General features: G+C 62.7%; 1 protein-coding gene across 9 annotated transcripts in view; it reads right to left on the minus strand.

Moving 5' to 3' along the window:
• The window catches only part of ZMIZ1 (zinc finger MIZ-type containing 1), a 234,424-nt gene extending 232,196 nt beyond the window's left edge, over nt 1-2,228 (minus strand). For 8 of the 9 annotated variants that reach the window (XM_045783344.2, XM_045783341.2, XM_045783338.2 and 5 more), the window contains exon 1: nt 1,896-2,227. The gene's annotated coding sequence lies outside the window, so the exon portion shown is untranslated. Of the gene's footprint in view, nt 1-1,895 lie in introns of all 9 variants that reach the window. The other variant, XM_045783347.2, reaches the window with a different exon arrangement.
• Nucleotides 2,229-7,100: the final 4,872 nt, after the last annotated feature.

Here is a 7,100-nt window from a genome sequence, read left to right on the forward strand (position 1 = left end):
CTCACTGCCCTTTTAAATCTGCACGGTTGGGCTCTACTCTTCCCATGCCCCGGGCTGTCCACCCAGGGGGCTCCAAATGGTCATGGCAGAGCAGGGAGGAGGAAAAGACTGGCCGAGCAGTGCCCTCACCCTGCCAGCGCAGCCGCCAGCTTCTTGGAGGACCTCTGAGAGAACATTTGTTTGGGCTGCCAAGTTAAATCTTCCTCCCTCATGTCAAGGCATTGGAAAAGCAGTCAGGGGAGAGGAGAAGGGGGAGAGTGGGGAAGGAGCAGCGGGAGGGACGGAGGGAGGGAGGGAGAGAGGCAGGCAGGCAGGCAGCTCTCAGAGCCCCAGTTACTCGGGTACTGCCCAAGGAAGCTTGCGGCTCTCAATCAGAACAGTCTGGGTTCGGGACACCCAAGCAGGGGTCGGGCCGCCAGGCCTCCAGGGTCAGGCGCCGGGTGTCAGTCGCTCTGTGCCCCAGCCTTGGGAGAGGCCCTCGTTCTGTGCCCCGCTAGAGGGGCGAGCTGGGAAATTGGAAGGCAGAAGCGGAAAAAGTTTGCGGCAGGTAGAGGGGTAAGGGCTGGGCGGCCCTGCCGTCGGGCTGTCCCCTCGGGAGGGGTGGGGGGCCCGGGCCGGCTGCCCTGGCGCGCTACCGCCAGCCCGCCCTCCTGCCCGGGTTGTTTACATTCCTGGAGTGTCTTTTAAACCCGGGGCTGAGGCCGACTCCCGGCCTTCTCCGGCGGCTCCGGGGCAGTCTCCCGTGAAAATCTGCTGGCGCACAATGGCCGGGAAGGCGGCCGCCCCTCGCCCGCGCCCCCGCTGCTCCGGGGCGGGGAGCCTGCCCTCCGCACCGCGCCCTCTCCCCGCCCGCCTGGCTTCCTGGACAGATGTCCCCGGCGAGGGGGCGACGCGCGCCCGCTGCCCGCGCCCCAGACGCCGAGGCCGCGCTCCCCAGTTTTCTCCCCAGCCCTGACGCCAGGAATGTGAAACAAGCTTCCAGAGCCCGCCCCCCCACCCCAGCTCCGGCCCTGGCCGGGCCCCCCAACCTCCGCCCAGCCGGCCTCCCACTCCCCCGGGGCCGCCGCGCCGCCGCCGCCGGAGACGGAGGAAGAAAGAACACGGAGAAATTACTTTCGTATTTGCAACGAGCGCGCGCACACACACACACATCTTCCCTCTGGGCTCCCCTCCTGGCCGGGGCAGCCCCGTCCAGCCGATGGCCTTAACGCCCCTCGGGCTTCTCAAGACCTACGGGAAGCCCCTACACACACACCCCTTGGCGTTCCCCGTCTAGTACCGTGCGCCGCGTCTCCCCGAGCAATTCACACACAAACAACTTAACCGCGCCTCCACCTCCCATTTACAAAAGTGTGTGTTTTCCCTGGAAATTCAGATGCACAACTTAGCACCGCCACCCCTTGCCACCCCGAAATCCAGCGCCGTCTCCGGCGGTTTTCGTACACACAGGAGCACAACTTCGCGTCTCCCCGAAGGAGGTGAGGGAGACCGAGGTGGTCCTACCCGGGTCCTATCCTCCCTGCCCGAATCCCGGTCCTGCCCGGGTGTACAGAACGAGGGCTGGAGGCGCACCGGCAGGAGGCGGGCACAGGGCCCGCGCGCGCACAACCTTACTCACGCCCCGCACACCCGAAGAGCCTCGGCCCCCGCGCGCAGCTCGAGCCGGCTCCTCGCAGCCGGGCGTTCGCCGGTCGCCTGGGCCTCGGCCCCGGGCCGCCGAGGGGAGCGCAGCGGAGCTCGGCCGGCGGCCGTTCGCCCGGCTTGCCTGGCCCCGGCGGACCCTTCAAGGGAAAAGCCCCCAGCCCCCAGCGCCCCACGCTCGCACCCCAAGAGTCCACGGAGAGCGAGAGGAAGGCCCGCGGCCAGCGGGCGCCCGGGTCTGGACCCAAACTTACCGGGCGCTGCGAGCGCCGCTGCCGCCGCTGGAGGACGCGCCGCTGCCGCCGCGGCCGCTGCCGGGCAGGCCCGGCTCGGGCCGGGAGGAGCGCAGCGAGGGCGCCGAGAACGGCTCCGCTTCGGCTCCTGCTCCGCGCCGACCGGGGCTGGGGTCACCGCGCTGCGCCGGCGCTGCTCGCTCGCTCCGCCGCCGGGTCGCTCCTCGCTCGCCCGCCGCCCGGTCGCCTGCTCTCCCGGGCGCCCGCCGCCGCTCGCTTTTTTAATGTCCACAGACAGTGAAAAGGAACTCGGCGTTAGGGGGTGAGTAAGTGAATCAACTCGCCCGGAGCCGAGCAAGTTGAAGTGTCAGATTACATTGGCTATTCTATTTCCAAAGGGCCCCGCGCCGCCGGCCGCCCGCAAAAGCAGGCGCGGAACCACGGATGGAACGGAGTGTCGCGGCACCGCCGCCGCCGCCGCCGCCGCCAGCGCTGGGCTCCGCTCGGCTCGCGCTCTCTCAGCGCTCTCGCCGTTCACTCCCCCTCTTTCCTTTTCGCCCTTTTCTCTCCCTTGCCTTCCCTGTCCCCTCTTTTGCTCTCTCTTCCCCGCTCCTTGGCCCCGGCCCTCTCCAAGCTTTCCCCCCTCTGTGGCTCGGAAGAGCATCGCGCGTCACCCCCCCACCCCGTCACTCACCTCCCTCTTTTCTCCCCCTTCCTCCACTTCTCCCTGCCCGCCCCCACCTCCCCGCTCCTGCAAGTTTAGAGTAGGAGAGAAATGCTGAGCCTAGGAAGGGACCACATTGGGGAGGGGGCAAAAACCACCCGGCACACCCGGCACCCCCTTGGCTCGCGCGCCCGGGACTAGAGTGCACTCGGGCAGTGAACGCTGTCAAGGTACCCTATTTGGGGGCAAACGAGTTGCTAGCAAGGATCGCCCAAGCGTTCCCCGGGAGGAGGCTTTGGGGTTGTTCCCAAAGCCCGGGGACTGACTGGTGGGGCGAACAGAGGAACCCCACCACATACACACACACCACCGCCACCACCAAGGGCGACGTTGGGGGAGGTTGGAGCGCGGTGCCCCCGACAACTGGGAAGGACCAGTGCGCATGGTCTGACCCCGGCACCCTGCGCGGTCCAGAGACGCTTGGAGTCCCCGAGGCGGGCCGGGAGCGCCCCAGGCCCAATGCACGTGGGCGGGGTGGGAGCGCCGGGACCCAGGCCCAGTTCCAAGTCCGGGGCTGGGCACTGCCCCGGGGGCCGCGGAGAGCGATGGCACTTACAAGGCGCAGTTGGGTGCACCCCCTCGTGGGGTTCCCCTCGCGGAGCCACCCCCGAGAGGATTTAAGTGCGCACCCACCTTGGCTCTCGTCCACTGCCACTCACACGGAAACTCCTACACAAACAGCACACACATTCGCGCCCACACTCAGTTTTACAAACACGCTTCCACACGCGCGCACAAACACGCACACACGTACACTTTCCCTCACAAATATACCTGTGTACATGGCCATAGCAAGCACATTTACATACACGCAACTGCACACATACACACACATCGTTGTACAACCAAATACACTCAAAAAAACAAAAACATGAAACATTTCCCTTGTGCCTTAAAACCTCATGCTCACGTACACACACAAGCCGATATCCTCCTCCACTCCTTCACACCCAGAACCCCAACCCCACCACCGCTTGTGATTTGCGGCACCCTCAGTCCCAAATCATAATCGGCGCCCGCGCGGCACGGGTTGGACACACACACTCGCGCGCACGCAAGCACTCTCCTCCCTGCACAGGCGGGGGAGGCTTCGGCCCGGCGCCCGCTTGGTATTCCAGGTGTGGCGGCGGTTCCGCGCTCCGTGTTTTGCAGTCTGCCGCGGTGTCGGAGGCAAGGCGAGGAAGGGAGCTGGAATAACAAAGGCAAGTTGGGGAGAGCGCAAGGGGGCGCAGCCCGGGCCGGGCCGCGGGGGGAGCCCTGCAAGGCCTGGGCTTTGCAGGCTGAGAGGGTCTCGGGCGCCAGGAGCCGGAGGTGGGGAGGGAGGGAGGGGGAGGGAAGGGGGGGCGGTGAGGGTCGAGGGGCGGGGCCGCGGCGTGACGTCAGAGAACAATGACACCGCCGGGGGCGGGCACCCGGAGGCAGCCCGGGCGGGGGTCTCCCGGGGGACTGAGACTAGCGGAAGACGTCCGGGACCGGCTAGGGCCATTACCTGATTGACGAGGCCCGCTCGGGAGTGCGGACGTGCCACGCAGATTCCAGGATCGTCCAGGCCTCCTGGGCAGTGATCAGCGCTGACCCTGGGCCAGAGTGAGGAGCAGGCCAGAGTACCCTCCCCCCACCCTATTTAAAAACATCCTCCAGTGGGCATCTCTGACCTCGGCTTGAACTCCTTCAGGGCCGGCTAGATCACTCCTTCCACCACCGAGGGAAAGGAGGCAAAATGAATTTGCCAACTCTGAATTCATTCTCAAGGCTTCGCTAGTCTGACAGCCCGCGAACTCAGCTTGGATTCCTGAGGGCTCAAAGGACTGCAGCTCAGGTCCACAGGGGCGTGGGAGGGGATGCCCGGAACCTGCTTGATGTTCCCAGGGGAAATTCTGCCGCCCGATGCCATTAGGTGCAAGGGAAGGCACTCCGTTTTGGGCCTCAGTCTTTCCACCTGTCACATGGACTGTTATCAAGCTGCCGTTCCCACACAGGTGGCAGCTGAGCACCCTTGGGAAAGGTGGATGTGATGAGAGCCTTCCAGACCTCTCAGGACACCAGAGAAGCATGGTCCCAGTGCATTCCTGTGGGAGTACATACCTGAGCCCCTCCCCCTCAGCCTCTGGGTGGCCCAGGTTCATAAGTCAGGACATGGGGGTAGCCTGAGAAACCCCTGGAGGCCTGACCCAGGGCTGGAAGGTGTAATGCAGCTGGCTGAGTGGTGGCTGGAGCCACAGCTGCTCCCCCTGGGAAGTCTATAGCATTGCAGCAGCCAGAAAGCTACACCCCCGCCCCCAACCACCCCCGGTCCAAAACCTCAGGACAGAGTTTCTGGGTTTAAGAGGCTGGAGGGCAAGAATCCAGCCTCAGCCAAGAACTAGATGGGTCAGGATGGCTCAGGATACTGTCCTCTCAACATTTCTGTCCAAATTCCTCAGTGAGTGACATGGGCTCACCACCTCCAAGAAATGGGGAATGGAGGCAGCCTTGGGGGTGATCACTCATGTTCAAAAGCTCCTGTCTAGAAGATACCCCCCAACCCCCGTTTCCTTTACCTCTGAAGACCAGCATGCTACCGCAGAGGGCAGAGGAGCCCAGCCCAGTTTATAAAGCGGGCCCAAGCGAAGGGTAATTTCAGCTCTTCCTAGCTGGGCAAGCATGACACTTGATGGCCGCAAGTCTGAGGAACCTCACCTGGGCCCTGAGTCTGCCCAGCCCTCCTGGGGATCCTGGCCTCCAGTCCTGGGGACTCAGGCCTTTGCTCTCTCTATTCATCTTTCAGGGAAATAACAAGGCAGGCTGGATCCCTGTGGGGTCTTGGAAGAAGCTGTGACTTCCTTAGTACTACTGTGTGCTGGGTACCATGGTGAGGGTCTCAGCATTAGCTCGTTGAATTCTCACCCCGCCTTAGATGTTCTAGTACTATCTTCCCTTCAGAGAAAACTGCTGCTTTGAGTCACTTGGTCAATCAGGATTCAAACTCAGGCTCTCGTGAACAAAGTTTCCTGTTTGACATCTTAGCCCAGCTCTGCCTCCTCTTCCATAGACTCTCTGTGTGGTCCTGGGCAAGTTGCTAACCCTCTCCGGGCTTCTTGAAACCAAGGGTGAGGTCTCATGGCAGTGGCGGGGCCTCTTTGGGGATTACGTGTCCTGAGCCTCCACCTTTCTGGCCCTGACTTCTGTGGGCTTGGAGATCTGGGGGTGAAGCAGAGGGAATAGTGCTCTCACTTCCCAGCCACTGAGAACTGGAAGATAGATCCCACTCAGCTAACGCAGGGCCCAGGAATCACGTGGCTCCAGAGGCAGCTCAGTGCCCATCAGGAGGGTGCAGTCTGCACAGGGCCGGCCTGTGGGTGCCCATGCAATGTCCTGCTCACACCTACCTTCAGAGTAGACTTACGTTTTATAAATTGCCTTGCCTTCCAGGAACCATCAGTGGGAAAGAAAGCCATTGCTTAGGCCTAGGCCTGGGAAATGAGGAGCCAGGAGGTCCAGGAGGCCAGCAGGAAGGCAGTGGGGAGAGGCTATAAGTCTGGGGGGAACAGAAGACCTGTACAGGGTGCAGTGACTATGGCCTCCTGGGCTGGAGGCCCTCAGTGGCCTGGGGGAGCAAGGGACTGGCACATGTGGGGGTGAAATCCTACCTCTCCAGGACTGCCCTGTCTGTCTTCACAATTCACCCCTCACTCCCCAAAAGGGAGCTCAGGGACTAAAAGGGCAGGAGGAGTGTCACCTTATTGAGAGCTTCCTGTTTGCCAGGACTTTCTCATTCAATCCTCTCCACAAGCCAGAAGATGTAATTCCCCACTGAAGACAAAGGCTCAGAGAGGTTAAGTGACTTGCTTAGGGCCTCACAGTTATTTGGTGAGTTGGGCCAGATCTCAGGATGGAGAATGGGGACTTGCCTTAATTCATCACCAGGCTATGGTGCAGACAAGGTGACCCTCTGGGTCCTTTGGGGTGGATGGTGGAATGATCACTCACCTGCCAGGGAATGATCGGGTCCCCTCCCATGGCAGTGGGTCATGGGGAGTAGATTTAGTCTCCGTACGTTGGTGGATCCAGGAGGCATTTGGTCCCTGCCCCGCTCTGAGGTGACTGTGTGTCTGGAGGTAGGTGGTTGGGCCCAGCAGAGAGTAGATGTGCCCCTCAGCATAGCAGGTGCCCCTGGACTGCCTCCTCCCTCTTTGCCAGTCCAGTTGCCCACTCCATTCTCTGAAGCCACGCCTGCCCAGCCTCCTGGCCTTGGCTCTCCAGGCTTTCCACCAGGGACGCTATCTTCTCCATTCCCATCATGGACCTCTGCCCCATGGTTCCAGACCCGGCTCAGACACCGCCCCCTTCTTGTGCTGGGAGGCCCAGGAGAGGCAACGGAGAGCCTGCTTTGGGATTTAGGACACCTTCGCTCCCAGCCCACCACTGTCCCACTTGCAGGGTGTCTGGGGCGCATCACAGACTCTCTCTGTGCTGCTGTCTCCCTGCCTGTCAGGTAGGAGAGTATGGGACACGGGATGTCC

This window comes from Ursus americanus, chromosome 6 (assembly GCF_024610735.1).
Source record: "Ursus americanus isolate L20-20 chromosome 6, mUrsAme1.1.p, whole genome shotgun sequence".
NCBI lineage: Eukaryota > Metazoa > Chordata > Mammalia > Carnivora > Ursidae > Ursus > Ursus americanus.